Source organism: Saccopteryx bilineata, chromosome 6 (genome assembly GCF_036850765.1).
Source record: "Saccopteryx bilineata isolate mSacBil1 chromosome 6, mSacBil1_pri_phased_curated, whole genome shotgun sequence".
NCBI classification, from domain to species: domain Eukaryota; kingdom Metazoa; phylum Chordata; class Mammalia; order Chiroptera; family Emballonuridae; genus Saccopteryx; species Saccopteryx bilineata.
The window spans coordinates 118538212-118557806 of NC_089495.1; positions in this window are offsets into that span (position 1 = coordinate 118538212).

Genomic DNA, 19595 nt, shown 5'->3' on the forward strand with positions numbered 1-19595 from the left:
TTTTGAAAAGGTGGATAATACCTCACTTTTTGCTGATGATATGATCCTATACATCGAAAACCCAAAGGACTCCACAAAAAAATTACTAGAAACAATAAACCAATACAGTAAGGTCGCAGGATACAAAATCAACATACAAAAGTCCATAGCCTTTCTATATGCCAACAATGAAATATTAGAAAACGAACTCAAAAAAATAATCCCCTTCACGATTGCAACAAAAAAAATAAAATACCTAGGAATAAACATAACAAAGAATGTAAAGGACCTATATAGCAAAAACTACAAGACATTGCTAAGAGAAATAGAAAAAGACACAATGAGATGGAAAAATATTCCTTGTTCTTGGATAGGAAGAATAAATATAATTAAAATGGCCATATTACCCAAAGTAATATATAAATTTAATGCAATTCCCATCAAAATTCCTATGACATTTTTTAAAGAAATGGAACAAAAAATCATCAGATTTATATGGAACTATAAAAAACCTCGAATAGCTAAAGCAATCCTAAGGAAAAAGAATGAAGCCGGGGACATTACAATACCTGACTTTAAACTATATTATGGAGCCACGACAATCAAAACAGCATGGTATTGGCAGAAAAATAGACACTCAGACCAATGGAACAGAATAGAAAGCCCAGAAATAAAACCACATATATATGGTCAAATAATCTTTGATAAGGGGGCCAACAACGCAAAATGGAGAAAAGAAAGCCTCTTCAACAAATGGTGTTGGGAAAACTGGAAAGCCACATGCAAAAGAATGAAACTCGACTACAGCCTGTCCCCGTGTACTAAAATTAATTCAAAATGGATCAAAGACCTAAATATAAGATCTGAAACAATAAAGTACATAGAAGAAGACATAGGTACTAAAATCATGGACCTGGGTTTTAAAGAACATTTTATGAACTTGACTCCAATGGCAAGAGAAGTGAAGGCAAAGATAAATGAATGGGACTACATCAGAATAAAAAGTTTTTGCTCAGCAAGAGAAACCGATATCAAAATAAACAGACAGCCAACTAAATGGGAACTGATATTTTCAAACAATAGCTCAGATAAGGGCCTAATATCCAAAATTTACAAAGAACTCATAAAACTCAACAACAAACAAACAAACAATCCAATAAAAAAATGGGAAGAGGACATGAACGGACACTTCTCCCAGGAAGAGATACAAATGGCCAACAGATATATGAAAAGATGCTCAGCTTCATTAGTTATTAGAGAAATGCAAGTCAAAACTACAATGAGATACCACCTCACCCCTGTTAGATTAGCTATTATCAATAAGACGGGTAATAGCAAGTGTTGGAGAGGCTGTGGAGAAAAAGGAACCCTCATACACTGTTGGTGGGACTGTAAAGTAGTACAACCATTATGGAGGAAAGTATGGTGGTTCCTCAAAAAACTGCAAATAGAACTACCTTATGACCCAGCAATCCCTCTACTGGGTATATACCCCAAAACCTCAGAATCATTGATACGTGAAGACACATGTAGCCCCATGTTCATTGCAGCACTGTTCACAGTGGCCAAGACATGGAAACAACCAAAAAGCCCTTCAATAGAAGACTGGATAAAGAAGATGTGGCACATATACACTTTGGAATACTACTCAGCCATAAGAAATGATGACATCAGATCATTTATAGCAAAATGGTGGGATCTTGATAACATTATACGGAGTGAAATAAGTAAATCAGAAAAAAACAAGAACTACATGATTCCATACATTGGTGGAACATAAAAACGAGACTAAGAGACATGGACAAGAGAGTGGTAGTTACCAGGGGTGGGGGGAGGGAGGACGCAGGAGGGAGGGAGGGAGAGAGTTAGGGGGAGTGGGAGGGGCACAGAGAAAACTAGACAGAGGGTGACGGAGGACAATCTGACTCTGGGTGAGGGGTATGCAACATAATTTAATGACAAGATAACCTAGACATGTTTTCTTTGATTATATGTACCCTGAAATATTAATGTCATCCCATTAACATTAATAAAAATTTATTAAAAAAAAATTTGAACCCAGAGCTAAAAAAAAAAAAAAGAAAAGGTGGATAATACCTTATTGGTTTGGGGTTTGAGTTGCTACTCTCTAAGTAGGTACTGTTTTATTGCTTCTTGGCCTTTTGGCTAAGATCAAGTGTAAGTAGGTACTGTTTTATTTTTGGTCATTACAGATAGGGTACTTGAAAAGTTATACTGATTATAATTCATCAACTAATAATATCAGGTAAATAATTAAAACATAGCATATATTGGTATTGAGCTATTTATTTGAGCCAAAAGGCAGAGCACTAAAGGGCAGACAAGAGTCAGTTGCTTATTTTTATTTTTATTTTATTTTTTGTTTTTCTGAAGTGAGAAGTGAGAAGGCAGAGAGACAGATTCCGGCATGCACCCGACTGGGATCCAGCCAGCAAGCCCACTAGGGGTGATGCTCTGCCTATCTGGGGCATTGCTCCATTGCAACTGGAGCCATTCTAGTGCCTGAGGCAGAGGTAATGGAGCCATCCTCAGTGCCTGGGAAAACTTTGCTCCAATGGAGCCTTGGCTGTGGGAGGGGAAGAGAGAGACAGAGAGGAAGGAGAGGGGGAAGAGTGGAGAAGCAAATGGCCACTTCTCTTTTGTACCCTGGCCAGGAATTGAACCCAGGACTTCCATATACCAGGCTGACGCTCTACCACTGAAAAAACTGGCTAGGGCAAGAGTCAGTTGCTTATTATAACATGTTACTTTTATGTTTATTTCTGCCATTAAAAGCTCCTGAGAATTAGGAAGACTTTACAAGCCACTTACTTCAACTTCAACATTTGTCTTTATTTTTTTCTTATTTCTCCTCCACAGATTATTTAATTTTTCCTTCTTCCCCTATCTTTTAGGTTTTTCTTTTCACCTAATTCACAGCAACAATTTTACTCAATTTTATTGGGGTATAATTTCTTATGTCTATTTAAGTGTACAGTTCAGTGAATTTTAATAAATGTCTATGACTATGTAACCATTGCCACAGTCAAGGTGGAGGACATTTTCATAACCCCCAAAGTTTCCACATGATACTTTGTGATGTTCTTCTCTCCCACCCCCTCAGCCCCTGGCAAACACTGATCTGCTCTTTGTTGTCATAAATTTGTTTTGTCTTTTCTATAATTTTATATAAATGGAATAATCTAGTAAGCACTCTTTTGTGTCATTGTCATGGTTTTAAGATTTATTCATGTTGGTGTAGTAGTTCAGTAGTTCATTCTTCTCAATTATTGATTATTATTTTATTATGTGGGTGCACTAGAATTTGCTTATTCATTTACTATTTACATTTGGGTTCTCCCAGTTTTTGGCTATTATGAATAAAACCATTCCGAATATTCATGTGTAAGTCTTTGTAAGGAGATATATATATATATATTGTATTTTTCTGAAGCTAGAAATGGGGAGAGACAGACAGACTCCCGCATGCAAAGTATTAAAGAATTTTACTGACTTTCATATTTTGTTTTTCTCATTTCATAAATCAAGGTCATCAAAGGTATGTATAAGAAGATCCCAGTTATATCCATAGCTTATTTTGAGAAATGAAGTAGTGGTATTTTGCAGAAACATTAATGCTATACTAACTTCATACAACTGCTAACATTCAGAATATTATTTCAGATAAATTGAACCTAGAAGCAATTGGAAAAACTCAACAAATCACAAAATTGGAACGTGAAAATTTTTCATGGCAGAAAATCATTTAGGTATAAAATCTATTAGCTTGTTCCCTCTTCTTTCTTACACGTGGACCAGCTTCAAGAGATAATTAGGATCTGCCAGGCCTTTTAAATGCTAGGCCTGAAACTTTTTACAGTGTCACTTCCTTTAATTGGTCGTAGTAAATTAAAAGATTAAACTCAAGCCTGACCTGTGGTGGCGCGGTGGATAAAGCTAAAAAGCGTCGACCTGGAAATGCTGAGGTCGCCGGTTCGAAACCCTGGGCTTCCTGGTCAAGGCACATATGGGAGTTGATGCTTCCAGCTCCTCCCCGCTTCTCTCTCTCTGTCTCTCCCTCTCCTCTGTAAGATGAATAAATAAATAAAAAATTAAAAAAAAGATCAAACTCAAGATAAAAAGAAGAAATAGATCTGACTTGTTGGGTAAAACAAGGACTTTCAAAGAAGGAATTGATGGCAGGCATCTGCAGGGATTTATCTCCCAGAGTTTAAGGAATTGAATGACATCACTGGAACAAAATACTGTCAATTCCCATATATTTTTAAGGAATATTGAGTGCCTACTTCACGTCCAGCACTGGCCAAAGTGTAGAGGAGATTATAAGGAGCAAGAAGCTACTGATGTCTGACATGCATTCTGGTGGGGAGCAATGAAAAATGATAACTATATTTTATTTTTATGACATGCTCTATGTCACACACTTTATGTCATACTTTATGTCAACAATTATTGTGAACTGATGTAACAACTTAAAATAACATGTTAGTCATTTAACTGAACTTTGCAACATGACCACACTGCAGTGCACCAGGAACTCTTAGAAAAAATTTCTATTGTACTTTAGTTTCATGTAGTCTGAAAAAGGCTTATTTTCAATGTTTTAGTTATAGTAAAGTATAGAATTAAAGGGTAGAATTAATTTTTATTTTTAGCTTATTATGGTACTAAAAGCCTATAGTTTTATACAGAAGATCTCTGCGATTTAAAGACTAAGAGATAACAGCAGTATAAAAAGTTCTCCCTGAGAGTGGTTTTCAGAAATTTGATGAGTAATTTCCTGTACAGTCTGGAATAGAAAGAGTAGGATGATGTCCTGGTCTTTGCAGGCTAAGTATCCTTTTATTATTGCTAAAAATATTCCTGCTTTATTATGGATAGTACCTAACACTCTGGTTATATTATGTAATACATAATTCTCCTGATAAAATTTATTATCCAATATAAATGTTAATATAGATTCTATTTTTAACATTTAATGATTAAGCAGTCTACTTAAATGGGAATTGATAACTAGGTATGGGGATTCAGAGTTACATCAGTGTGTCAGTGAGCCATTGTGTTGTTCGGCCAACATCTAAACTCTGTACACAGCAATACCCTTGCTACCCCAGTTCACATGTCCACATGATGATCTTAAAAGAATGAATTCATGGATGTATTTGGGGGTACACAATAAATTAAAATAAATTTCATGTTAAAAAAAGATTGAATTCATAACTTACTACAATTCCTTTCCCCTTAATTTGGCTCTTATATCAAATGGTTACAGAGGTATAGGTATATGGACTCGAGATTCTCATACATCCTTCACACACTGTCTTTCAACTCATAAAAGCAAAGCGATTGGGAGTGGGAGGAAACCTCAGGGACAACTCAAGATTGGGAAGGAGGCTCTGTTACTTCATCAAATCAGGGACATAGTAAAGGAGACCACAGGCCACAATTCAACTTGTATTTATACAAACTATAAGGAAATAATAGTATCATGACATGAGATTCGGGAAATAACTTTGCAATCTCCTTAGAAAGTAGGTTGATAAATACACCTTTAAAATGGGAAGACTGACACCCCTTTATAGTGCCTCCCCCTTCTGTGACAAGTCAAGTCTCATAATACAGAAAAATGATAATATTATAAAATTAAAAGTCACTGTGTAAATTAACAGATATTTATAGCTAATAAAATTACAGAATAAAATAAATCTTCAGACATTTTTATGGTCCTTATATATTGACATTTTGCTAACTGAATCTCCATTCTTCCCCTTCTACCCTTCCATCCTAACATGGGAACAGAAACGGTAGAAAAGATGAACTACTTGAGGGTGGATGTGACATGATTCATTAGCAAAATCACAGGAGTTTTGGTCTGAAAAGCCCTTTAAATGTGGCAGAAGCATTTTGTTCTGTGATTATGGTTTTGCCTTTTTATAAAATGCTTTGGAGCTGTGTACTGTACTATGAATACTGTGGGTGAAATTTCCCTTCAACCTTTAATGGGGATAATTCAAATAGAAGAAAAAGTATATTTCAGATCTTACATTTGGATCAGTTAATTCATGGCATAAAAACAGATCCCTTTCTAGGGAAACCAAAGACAAAAAAAAAAAAAAAAAAAGAAAAAGAAATGGAACTACATTAAACTAAAATGTTTTTGCATAGCAGAGAAACCATCAATAAAACAAAAAGACAAACCACTGACTGGAAAAGATATTTGCCAATGATAATTCAATAAAGGGTTAATATCAAAAACTTATAAAGAACTCATACACTTTCACACCAAAACACCAAATAATTCAATTTAAAAATGAGCAGAGGACTTGAATAGACACTCCTCTAAAGAGAACATACAGATGGCCAACAGACATTTGAAAGAATGCTCAACATCAGTAATCATCAGAGAAATGTAAATTTAAATCACAATGAGATAGCACCTCACACCTGTCAGAAAGGCTCTGATCAATAAATCAACAAGTGTTGGTGAGGATGTGGAGAAAAGATAGTCCTCATTGCAGTGTGGTTGGGAATGCAAATTGGTACATCCACTGTGGAAAACAGTATGAAGTTTCCTCAGAAAATTAAAAGTGCCTCTGCCTTATGACCCAGCAATCTACTTCTGGGTGTTTATCTGAAAAAATAGAGAACACTAATTAAAAAAAAATAAAAAAATATATATATGATATATGCACTCCTATGTTCATTGCAGCATTATTTAGAATAACCAAGATATGGAAGTATAGCTTGATATCAGCAATTTGTTTCCACAATTGCTGAGGCTAGTCAACTTCTTTTTTGGTTCCATTTAATTTTTGAAATATTTATTATAGATCTGTGAAGTGTGCCATTGGTATTGTGTTGAATCTATAGATTGCTTTGGGTAGTATGGACATTTTAATGATGTTAATTCTTCCAATCCATGAACATGGTATATGCTTTCACTTGTTTGTATTTTCCTCAATTTCTTCTTTCAATGTCCTATAATTTTCCAAATACAAGTCTTTTACTTCCTTGTTTAAATTTATTCTTAGGTACTTTATTTTTTTGTTGTTGTTGCAATAATGAATAGAGTTATTTGCTTAATTCTCTTTCTGATAGTTTATTATTGGTGTATAAAAATGCTACTGATTTCTGAATATTAATTTTATATCTAGCTACTTTGCCAAATTCATTAATTAGATCTGCTAGTTTTCTGGTTGAGACTTTAGGTTTTCTCTTTATGGTATCAAGGCTGGTACAATATTCACAAATCAATAAAAGTGATACATCATATAAACAAAATGAAGAATAAAAATCACATGATCATATCCTGGGATAAATCTTACTTTATCATGGTGTAAGATCTTTTTAATGTATTGCTGAATCCAGTTTTCTAATATTTTGTTGAGAATTTTAACATCTATGTTTATCAGGGATATTGGTCTATAATTTCTTTGTAGTGTCTTTATCTGGATTTAGAATTCGTATAATGCTGGTCTCATACAATGAGCATGGGATTCTTCCTTCTTCTTGTACTTTTTGAAATAGTTTGAGAAGGCTAAGTGTTAGTTCTTCTTTGAATGTTTGGTAAAATTCACCTGTGAAGCTTACTGGTCCAGGACTTTTGTTTACTGAAAATTTTTTGATACTCCTTAAATTTTATTCATTCTAGTTGGTCTCCTCAGGTTTTCTGATTCTTCCAGATGCAGTTTTGGAAGATTGTATGTTTCTAGAAGTTTATCCATTTCACCCAGGTTTTCTAATTTTTTGGCATATAGTTCTTCATAGTATTTTCATACAATTCTTTGTATTTCTGTGATGTCAGTTGTTACTTCACCTCTTTCATTTCTGATTTTATTTATTCAGGTTCTCTTTTTTTTCCTTGATGAGTCTGGTTTAAGACTCATCAATCTTATTTATATTTCTGAAGAACAAGCTCTTGGTTTTATTGATGTTTGTATTGCTTTTTTAGTCTTTTTATTTTTATTTTACAGAGACAGAGAGAGAGAGAGTCAGAGAGAGGGATAGATAGGAAAAGACAGACAGGAATGGAGAGAGATGAGAAACATCAATCATGAGTTTTTTGTCGTGACACTTTAGTTGTTCATTGATTGCTTTCTCATATGTGCCTTGACCATGGGGCTACAGCAGACCAACTAACCCCTTGCTCAAGCCAGTGACCTTGAGTCCAAGCTTCTGAGCTTTTGCTCAAACCAGATGAGCCCACGCTCAAGCTTTCGACCTTGGGGTCTCGAACCTGGGTCCTCCACATCCCAGTTCGACACTCTATCCACTGTGCCACCACCTGGTCAGGTGCTTTTTCAGTCTTTATGTCATTTATTTACACTGAGATCTTTATTATTTTCTTTTTTCTACTTACTCTGAGCTTTGTTGCTTTTTTTCTTGTTCTTTTAGTTATAGAGTTAGTTTTTAACTTCAGATTTTTCTTTCTTCTTGAGGTAGGCCTGTAATGCTATGAACTTTCCTCTTAGAACTGCTTTTACTGTGTCCCATAAATTTTGGGTCGTGTTTTTGTTTGCATTTGTTTCATGGTATCTTTTCATTTGTTCCTTGATCTCATTGCTAACCCATTCATTGTTTAGTAACATGTCATTTAGCTTCCATATCTTTGTGTACTTTTCAGTATTTTTCTTGTGATTGATTTCTAGTTTCACACCATTATGTTCAAAGAAGATGCTTGATATGATTTTAACCTTTTCAAATTTATTGAAACTTGTTTTGTGTCCTAAAATGTGGTCTTTGAGAATGTTCCATGTATACTTGATAAGAATGTATATTCTGCTGCTTTAGTATCAGATGTTTTATAAATATCAATTAACTCTATCTGATCCAATGTGTTGTTAAAGTCTTTGTTGCCTCATTGCATTTTTTGTATGCAAGATCTATCCTTTGATGGCAGTGTGGTGTTAAAATCTCCTATTATGAATGTATTGCTGTTGAACTCTTTAATGTCCACCAAGATTTTCTTTATATATTTTGGTGTTTCTATGTTGGATACTGTGCACATATGTTTGCAAGGGTTATATTCTCTTGTTACATCAACCCCTTTAGTATTATGTAGTGAACTTCTTTGTCTCTTGTTATGGCTTTTGTTTTGAAGTTTATTATTTTAGATACAGTATATGTATTGCTACTTCAGCTTTTATTTTGTTTCTATTTGCCTGGAATATTTTTTCCATCAATTCACTTTCAGTCTGTGTTCTTTGTATTAAGGTGGGTCTCTTGGAGAAAGCATATGGATCATATTTTTATACCAATTCAGCTATCCTATGTCTTTTGATTAGAGCAATTCATCTGTTTTCATTTAAGGTTATTGTTGACAGGTACTTATTTATTGACACTTTATTCTTATACCTGTTTTTTTTTTCTCTCTCTCTCTATTTCTTATTATTAGAGCAGGCCCTATAACATTTCTTGCATTACTGGTTTAATGGTAATAAACTCCTTTAGTTGTTTTTTTGTTTGTTTGACTGGGAAGCTTTTTATTTAGCCTTCAATTTTTAATAATAGACTTGCTGGATAGAGTAATCTTGGTTGCAGGTTTTGCTTTTAATCACTTTGAATATTTCATGCCAAGCTCTTCTGGCTTGCAGTGCTTCTACTGAGAAATCAACTGACAGTCTTATGGGAACTCTCTTGTTCCCATAAGGAACAAGAAACTGTCTGTCTTTCTCTTGCTATCTTTAGGATTTTCTCTTTGTTTTTAAGCTTTTCCATTTTAATATGATGTATCTATTTTGAGTCTCTTTTGGTTTATCTAGAAGGGACTCTCTGTTCTTTCTGAACTTGTGTGACTTTTTCCTTCACCAAGTTAGGAAAATGTTCAGCCATTATTTCTTCAAACAGATTTTCTCTCCCTTGTTCAATCTCTTCTTCTTCGGGTACTTCAATGATGCAGATGTTGTCATGCTTGTTTTTCCAGAAGTCCTTTAGACTTTCATAACTTTTTATAAGTCACCTCTTTTTTGATGCTCTGCTTGAGTGCTTACTTATTTCATTTTCTAAATCACTGTTTTAATTGTTTGTTTCATCTAAGCTTCTAATGTCTCCTTCTAGTGTATTCTTTATTTTAGATATTGTATTTTTCATTTTTGTTGTTTTTTAAAAATAATTTTTATGCTATTTTAAATTATTACTATCTTTGCCCAGTGATAACTTGGCAGGTTTGGCTTAAAGAAGTTGGCAGGGTGGGACTAACATTTCTACCCAGGGGATGCTATATGGAGGGTTTTGTTCAAGCCAGGAAAGATGACATCTGTGGGTGGTATGAAAGAAGGACTTAGTGCAGGGACATTAGCAGCTGTCCCTCCAGGCCTTTCCTTGAAGCAACACACCTGAATCTCTTCCTGTATGACTTTGATTCCCTCCAAGAAATGTTTCCTCTACCAGGGCCCAGGGTGAGTGCCCCTGAATGAGATTTTGTACATTGGTCCTTTTAGAAAGTGCCGGGGTTTCCAGCAATGTCCCATCTCATTGGAGTGAATGGAATCCCTGCTGATTTTCACAGGTAGATGTTATGTGAGCTCCTCTTCCTGCCTCTAGGCTGAGGAGCCCAGAGTGGTATGAAGACCACTTACTTCTCAGGGGGTACCTTTTTAGCTGAGGTATTCTTCTGGATTACCAACTGTTGAATATGGGTGTAGGGCTTGCTTATTTTATTTTATTTTTTTTACCTGTCTTGGCATGGCTTATTCTGTAGATTCTTAGTCATAAGATTTCTGTTCAGCTAGTTTTCATTTGGCTATTCAAGTTGATTATTTTGTCATTTAGTTGTAATTCCATTTTGGTTCTGGGAAGAGGTGAGTGTAACTTCCACCTATTCTGCCACCATTTTGGACCCTTCTTCTCTCAACATTTTATTTATTTTTTAAAGAATTTTTATTGATTGATTTTAGAGAGACAGGGAGAAGAAGGGAGAGAAAGAGAGACAGAGAGAAGCATTCATTTGTTGTTTCACTAAATTGTGCATTCATTGGTTGCTTCTTGTATGTGCCTTGACTGAACCCACAACCTTAGTGTTTCAGGATGACACTTTAACTCAGTGGTCCCCAACCTTTTTTGGGCCATGGACCGGTTTAATGTCAGAAAATATTTTCATGGACCAGCCTTTAGGGTGGGATGGATAAATGCACAAAATAAAATTATGCGACCAGTGTAAAAACTGTGGTATTTTTAAGTATAATTGTTGAACTTATGATATTTATTGGGCTAAGTAAAAGGAGGAATGAGCATGTCCTCATTGTTCAGGCTGTATTTAAATTTGTTATTCTGACAACATTTCATGTCTGACATCAATATGTAATATGATAGGTTCAGGCTTGCTACCAATCATGAACCAACGACATTAAAAATAAACATGGAGTGACGTCACGGAAATGGTGCCGTGAGCAGCGTGTCCGACAGATCTCCCCAAAATCACAACAAATTTATCAACTAGAAACAGAAAAATTTATCCTCGGAGCATTCCGGAGTTCCACACAAACTGAAAGCGAAAGGACTGTTATCACTTGAATCTGAGAGACGAGGGTGTGGAGGAAGCTACTGCAGCGACATTCATTCAAGCCGCGAGGGAGTGCGCCTGTGGTGAGTCAGCCCACACTCGGGAACCGCGAGCAGCCGCGGGTGCGCGCCCCGTACGGTTGCAGAGCAGAGCACCGCCCACACTCCGGAGCGCGAGCAGCCGCCGGCGCGCGCCCGGTCTGGTTGCAGAGCGAGCACCGCTAACGTTCCCAGCGGCCCGCGCATTGCGCGTGAAAGTCCCCAGCTACCGGTGCCTGGAGTACCCCATTCGTGCGCGTGCCCTGGGCATTACATGCGCCCAGAGCGCCCTACTGGCCCGCACACCCAGGGTGCCCCATTATCCTGCACCCGGTGCGCCCCAGCCGCCAGCGGCGGGGCGAGCGGGAGAGGCGCCAGGGCGGTCTTTCCTGCTTGGGAAATTCTCTCCGTGGGCGGGACACCTCACCCAGCCATTCAAGCTAACAATCAAGCGTTGGGGGAGGGGCGCGCAGGCAGCCTGAAATACCTTCGGGAGCACAGCTGCGGACCCAATCACTGAAATTAGCTTAACCCATGAAATCTGCGCACCCACGGGTTCTAATTGATAAGATCTCTCTCAGTTCAGTGATCCAAGACAAGAGGCATGATATTTTTTAGTGCCTCTCGCTAAAGGGGCGGGGGAAACTTCTGATTGATAGAGCCTCCATATTCAGGGATAAACGCTAACAAGAGGGACTTGGCAGATAATAAGATCTATACTACACTAGTCGCAAGCAGAGACTAGTGCCTCTTCTTCCCAGCCAAAACAGGCTACAAAGTGTGGAAAGCCTGGGTTGAGTGGTCCAACTGAATGCTAGGCGCTGAACAGTCACCTTGACAACAATTGACTCCCACCCCTGCCTGATTACACTGGAGGCTCTGACTGCCAGAGCCTTTCCCAAAGCCTTGCGCTGAGTGGGGATAGAGTGGGGATTTCCCAGTTTTTTGAGCCTCTTACTCCCCAGGCAGAAGCAGTTGCAGCCTTATAGCTGGATCACCAGGCTGCTAATTCAGGAAGGGGGGACTAGGAGAGAGACTCCTGGAAAGCAAACTCTCATCGTTGGACCCTGCAAACACCAACAAGCCTTGACTACCAGCAAGACTAAAGCCAATTATATGACATTGCCATAGAATCCCATCAACTACAAATCCCTACCTAAGTGTGACACAGGGGCAGAGCCTGGGGTACAGAGTCACCAACCAGGAAGAGGGAGAGAAAAGAAAAAGGAAGTTAACCTCTCAAAATCAAGAAAAATCCACAGACTTTACAACTTGTTCCACTAATTTTTTTGTTGTTGTTGTTTGTTTCTTCTATCTTATTGCCTTTATTATTATTATTTCTATTTCCTCCACCTTGGTCCTTCTATTCTCTGCCCATCTTATGCTTCCCTTTTCTTGAACTTCACTACCCATGAGTGTTACATTTTATTTCTCTTCTTCATCCTCACCCTCCTTTAAGGTTATACTCCAAAACACTTAACTCTCACTCTCTCCTTTTATTTTTTTTTGTTTTGGTTTATTTTGTTTTTTTCTCTTCCTTTTTTTTTCTTCCTTCATTTTTCTCTTTTTCTTATTTTTTCCTTTCTATTCATTTTTTCTTTTCTCGTTTTACTTTTCCTCCCATTTAATCCTCAATCACGAACAAATTAGTAAATTTGGGACTCAAGGTTTTTTTTTGGCTTTATTTTTCTTTTTTGCTTTTGTTTTTTTCTTGTTTGTTTATTTTTGTGGCATTTTGGGTACTTTTTACGTTGCTTGTTAACTCACTAGCATTCCTCCCAACCCAAGCTCTCCATTGTATTTAGTCTTCACTCCACTTAATACAACAGATTTTTACTTATTATTTTTATTATTGTCTTCTTTATTATTCTTTTTTTTCCTCCTTTTTTCTGGTTCCCTCTTATCCCTCTCATTATATCTCTTAGTCGACCATCACTTACAAGCAAATCATCTTATGCTTGTCTAAGATTTTCTTCTTTTTTTTTTTTTTTTGCATTTAGTAGGTCCCTACTCCCTTTTTTTGCCCCTTGAACTCTTCACCCCAAATCAGGCCCTCCATTATAGGCAGTTTTTGTTCCATTTAGCATAATATAATTCACATGTCATCACAATATTTCCCTGAGGAGGGGAGAGGAGGGAAAGAGAAGAAAGAAAAAAGGGGGAAATAATAAATTATTACTGTTTTTTTTTGTGGGGTGTTTTACCTTTTTTTTTTTACTTTTTACTCTTTATTAATTCTAATTAGTGCTATCAACAAGACCACCCTCAGATGCCAATAAGAAAGAGGAAATAGAATATTATGAATACAAAAGAAAGAGAGGTAACACAAATAGATGTGGAAAAATCTATGGAGAAAAGACTTAACATATTGGAAGCCTTGGAGCTAAATGACAGAGAATTTAATAGAAATCTTAAAAATACTCAGAGATATACAAGAAAACACAGAAAGGCAATTTAGGGAGATCAGAAAACAACTCAATGAACACAAAAAATATATTACCAAGGAAATTGAAACTAAAAAAACAAATCAAACAGAAATGAAAAACTCAATTCACGAGCTGAAAAACGAGGTAACAAGCTTAGCTAACAGAACAGCCCAGATTGAAGATAGGATTAGTGAAATAGAAGACAAACAACTTGAGGCACAACAGAGAGAAGAAGAGACTCAAAAATAATAAAAAATGAGAAAGCCCTAAAGGAATTGTCTGACTCCATCAGAAAGAATAACATAAGAATAATAGGTATATCAGAGGGAGAAGAGAAAGAAAATGGAATGGAGAATATATTCAAACAAATAATAGATGAGAACTTCCCAAGCCTGTGGAAAGAACTAAAGCCTCAAATTCAAGAAGCAAACAGAACACCGAGTTTTCTTAATTCCAACAAACCCACTCCAAGGCACATCATAATAAAGATGACACAAACCAATGACAAAGAAAAAATTCTCAAGGCAGCCAGGGAAAAGAAGAGTATAACATATAAAGGAAGGCCTATTAGATTATCATCAGATTTCTCAGCAGAAACTCTACAAGCTAGAAGAGAGTGGACCCCAATATTTAAAGCCCTGAAAGAGAGGAACTTTCAGCCAAGAATACTATACCCATCAAAGCTATCCTTCAAGTACGAAGGAGATATAAAAACATTCACAAATACAGAAAAGATGAGAGAATTTATCAGCAGAAAGCCCCCACTCCAGGAAATACTAAAGGGGGTTTTCCAACCAGATTCAAAGAACAAAAGAAAACAACACCACAAGTAATAGCTCCACCAAGAACACAATAAAACCAAACTTAAACTGTGACAACAAAGGAAAAAAAAGGGGGGAGAGGATGGAGATTAACAGTAGCAAAGGACGATGAAGTGCAGAAATACTCATAAGATAGGGTACTACAATGAATATGGTAGGTACCCTTTTCATTACTTAATGGTAACCACCCTTGAAAAAACCACCACAAAAACACTTGACTTAAAAAAGGTAGCAACAGAGGAAAGAAGTATGGAACACAAACAAACAAAAACAAATGATAGAAAAACAAAAGAGAAGAATCAAATAAGATACAAAACTAACAGAAAGCAATTTATAAAATGGCAGTAGGGAACCCACAAGTGTCAATAATTACACTAAATGTAAATGGATTAAACTTACCAATAAAAAGACACAGAGTAGCAGAATGGATTAAAAAAGAAAATCCAACTATATGCTGCCTACAAGAAACACATCTAAGCAACAAGGATAAAAACAAATTCAAAGTGAAAGGCTGGAAAACAATACTCCAAGCAAACAACACCCAAAAAAAAGCAGGCGTAGCAATACTCATATCTAATAATGCTGACTACAAGACAGAAAAAGTACTCAGAGACAAAAATGGTCATTTCATAATGATTAAGGGGAAGTTGAATCAAGAAGACATAACAATCCTTAATATATATGCACCAAACCAAGGAGCACCAAAATATATAAGACAGCTACTTATTGACCTTAAAACAAAAACTAACAAAAATACAATCATACTTGGAGACCTCAATATACCGCTGATGGCTCTAGATCGGTCATCCAAACAGAGAAGCAATAAAGATATAGTGGCCTTAAATGAAATACTAGAACACCTGGATATGATAGACATCTACAGGACACTTCATCCCAAAGCGACAGAGTATACATTTTTCTCTAGTGTACATGGAACATTCTCAAGAATTGACCATATGTTGGGCCACAAAGACAATATCAGCAAATTTAGAAAAATTGAAATTGTACCAAGCATATTTTCTGATCATAAAGCCTTGAAACTAGAATTCAACTGCAAAAAAAAGGGGGAAAAACCCACAAAAATGTGGAAACTAAACAACATACTTCTAAAAAATGAATGGGTCAAAGAAGAAATAAGTGCAGAGATCAAAAGATATATACAGACAAATGAAAATGAAAATACGACATATCAGAATCTCTGGGATGCAGCAAAAGCAGTAATAAGAGGAAAGTTCATATCACTTCAGGCCTATATGAACAAACAAGAGAGAGCCCAAGTGAACTACTTAACTTCACACCTTAAGGAACTAGAAAAAGAAGAACAAAGACAACCCAAAACCAGCCGAAGAAAGGAGATAATAAAAATCAGAGCAGAAATAAATGATATAGAGAACAGGAAAAACTATAGAAAAAATCAATAAAACAAGGAGCTGGATCTTTGAAAAGATCAACAAAATGGACAAACCCTTGGCAAGACTCACCAAGGAAAAAAGGCACAGGACTCAAATAAATAAAATCCAAAATGAAAGAGGAGAGATCACCCCAGACATCATAGACATACAAAGAATTATTGTAGAATACTATGAAAAATTATATGCCACCAAATACAACAATCTAGAAGAAATGGATAAATTCCTAGAAGAATACAACCTTCCTAGACTGAGTCATGAAGAAGTAGAAAGCCTAAACAGACCAATCAGCAGGGAGGAAATAGAAAAAACTATTAAAAACCTCCCCAGAAATAAAAGTCCAGACCCAGATGGTTATACTAGTGAATTCTATCAAACATTCAAAGAAGACTTGGTTCCTATTCTACTCAAAGTCTTCTAAAAAATTGAAGAAGAAGCAATACTTCCAAACACATTTTATGAGGCCAACATAACCCTCATACCAAAACCTGGCAAGGATGGCACAAAGAAAGAAAACTACAGACCAATATCTCTAATGAATACAGATGCTAAAATACTAAACAAAATAATGGCAAACCGAATACAACAACATATTAAAAAAATAATACATCATGATCAAGTGGGATTCATCCCAGAATCTCAAGGATGGTTCAACATACGCAAAACGGTTAACGTAATACACCATATCAACAAAACAAAGAACAAAAACCACATGATCTTATCAATAGATGCAGAAAAGGCTTTTGATAAAATACAACACAATTTTATGTTTAAGACTCTCAACAAAATGGGTATAGAAGGAAAATATCTCAACATGATAAAGGCCATATATGATAAACCATCAGCCAACATCCTATTAAACGGCATAAAACTGAGGACTTTCTACCTTAAATCAGGAACAAGACAGGGTTGTCCACTCTCTCCACTCTTATTTAACGTGGTGCTAGAAGTTCTGGCCAGAGCAATCAGACAAGACAAAGAAATAAAAGGCATCCATATAGGAAAAGAAGAAGTAAAGGTATCACTTTTTGCTGATGATATGATCCTATACATCGAAAACCCGAAGGACTCCACAAAAAGATTATTAGAAACAATAAACCAATACAGTAAGGTCGCAGGATACAAAATTAACATACAAAAGTCCATAGCCTTTCTATATGCCAACAATGAAATATTAGAAAATGAACTCAAAAAAATAATCCCCTTCACGATTGCAACAAAAAAAATAAAATACCTAGGAATAAACATAACAAAGAATGTAAAGGACCTATATAATGAAAATTACAAAGCATTGTTAAGGGAAATCGAAAAAGATACAATGAGATGGAAAAATATTCCTTGTTCTTGGATAGGAAGAATAAGTATAATCAAAATGGCCATATTACCCAAAGCAATATACAAATTTAATGCAATTCCCATCAAAATCCCTATGAGATTTTTTAAAGAAATGGAACAAAAAATCATCAGATTTATATGGAACTAAAAAAAACCCCGAATAGCCAAAACAATCCTAAGGAAAAAGAATGAAGCTGGGGGCATTACAATACCTGACTTTAAACTATATTATAGGGCCACGATAATCAAAACAGCATGGTATTGGCAGAAAAATAAACACTCAGACCAATGGAACAGAATAGAAAGCCCAGAAATAAAACCACATATATATGGTCAAATAATCTTTGATAAAGGGTCCAACAACACACAATGGAGAAAAGAAAGCCTCTTCAACAAATGGTGTTGGGAAAACTGGAAAGCCACATGCAAAAGAATGAAACTCGACTACAGCCTGTCCCCGTGTACTAAAATTAATTCAAAATGGATCAAAGACCTAAATATAAGACCTGAAACAATAAAGTACATAGAAGAAGACATAGGTACTAAAATCATGGACCTGGGTTTTAAAGAACATTTTATGAACTTGACTCCAATGGCAAGAGAAGTGAAGGCAAAGATAAATGAATGGGACTACATCAGAATAAAAAGTTTTTGCTCAGCAAGAGAAACTGATATCAAAATAAACAGACAGCCAACTAAATGGGAACTGATATTTTCAAACAATAGCTCAGATAAGGGCCTAGTATCCAAAATTTACAAAGAACTCATAAAACTCAACAACAAACAAACAAACAATCCAATAAAAAAATGGGAAGAGGACATGAACAGACACTTCTCCCAGGAAGAGATACAAATGGCCAACAAATATATGAAAAGATGCTCAGCTTCATTAGTTATTAGAGAAATGCAAATCAAAACTACAATGAGATACCACCTCACTCCTGTTAGATTAGCTATTATCAACAAGATGGGTAATAGCAAATGTTGGAGAGGCTGTGGAGAAAAAGGAACCCTCATTCACTGTTGGTGGGACTGTAAAGTAGTACAACCATTATGGATGAAAGTATGGTGGTTCCTCAAAAAACTGCAAATAGAAGTACTTTATGACCCAGCAATCCCTCTACTGGGTATATACCCCAAAACCTCAGAAACATTGATACGTAAAGACACATGTAGCCCCATGTTCATTGCAGCACTGTTCACAGTGGCCAAGACATGGAAACAACCAAAAAGCCCTTCAATAGAAGACTGGATAAAGAAGATGTGGCACATATACACTATGGAATACTACTCAGCCATAAGAAATGATGACATTGGATCATTTATAGCAAAATGGTGGGAACTTGATAACATTATACGGAGTGAAATAAGTAAATCAGAAAAAAACAAGAACTACATGATTCCATACATTGGTGGAACATAAAAACGAGACTAAGAGACATGGACAAGAGTGTGGTGGTTACCAGGGGTGGGGGGAGGGAGGACATGGGAGGGAGGGAGGGAGAGAGTTAGGGGAGGGGGAGGGGCACAGAGAACTAGATAGAGGGTGGCGGAGGACAATCTGACTTTGGGCGAGGCGTATGCAACATAATTTAATGACAAAATAACCTAGACATGTTTTCTTTGAATATATGTACCCTCATTTATTAATGTCATCCCATTACCATTAATAAAAATTAATTAAAAAAAAAAGTGAAAGAAAAAGAGAAAAAAAAACAAAAATAAACATGAATCCACTGTATACTTGTATGCAACTTTATTAGAAGTGTCCTCTTAACATCGCACCAAAAACATAACATGAGTAACATCCTCTCTGCCTCCAAACACTTTCCAGTCACTAAGGTAACGTTTAAACATGCCTTAAAAATAAGATACACCACAAAAACAAATATAAAGTGCATGAAAAATACAACTACCATTGTTATAAATATTGTAAGTTAAGAGTTATTTATTATAATGTTTATATAGAATGAGAGATGGTAGCCTATCTCTCAACAACCATAACGCTAAATCGGTGGGAGCCCTGAACTTGTTTTCTGCAATGAGATGGTCCCATCTAGGGTAAT